We start from the raw sequence: 242 nt of genomic DNA on the forward strand, positions 1-242 counted from the left end.
AGAATATATTTATTGGAAGTATATTAGGAATAAATAAAAAGAATTCTGAAATATGTGTCTTCCATTTTTTATTTAAAAAAATTTTAATTTTAAAAATTTTAAAATTTTATAAAATTTTTTATAAAGTTTTAAAATTTTTTAAAAAAAAATTTTTTTTTTTTAATAAAAATTAAGATATTTAAAAAGGCCCAAATTGAAAATAAAATAAAATAATTATAGATTAATTATGTTTTGGGGAAATA

At 11.6% G+C, this 242-nt stretch overlaps 2 protein-coding genes across 8 annotated transcripts in view; one reads left to right on the top strand and one right to left on the bottom strand.

Annotated features, from left to right (window-relative positions):
* Positions 1-242, top strand: part of LOC119582015 (ecdysone-induced protein 74EF-like) — a gene marked incomplete at its 3' end in the record, with an annotated part of 261423 nt that overhangs the window by 217360 nt on the left and 43821 nt on the right.
* The window catches only part of LOC119582017 (U7 snRNA-associated Sm-like protein LSm11), a gene marked incomplete in the record, with an annotated part of 26887 nt that overhangs the window by 19673 nt on the left and 6972 nt on the right, over positions 1-242 (bottom strand).

Source organism: Penaeus monodon, chromosome 15 (assembly GCF_015228065.2).
Source record: "Penaeus monodon isolate SGIC_2016 chromosome 15, NSTDA_Pmon_1, whole genome shotgun sequence".
In the NCBI taxonomy this organism is placed as follows: domain Eukaryota; kingdom Metazoa; phylum Arthropoda; class Malacostraca; order Decapoda; family Penaeidae; genus Penaeus; species Penaeus monodon.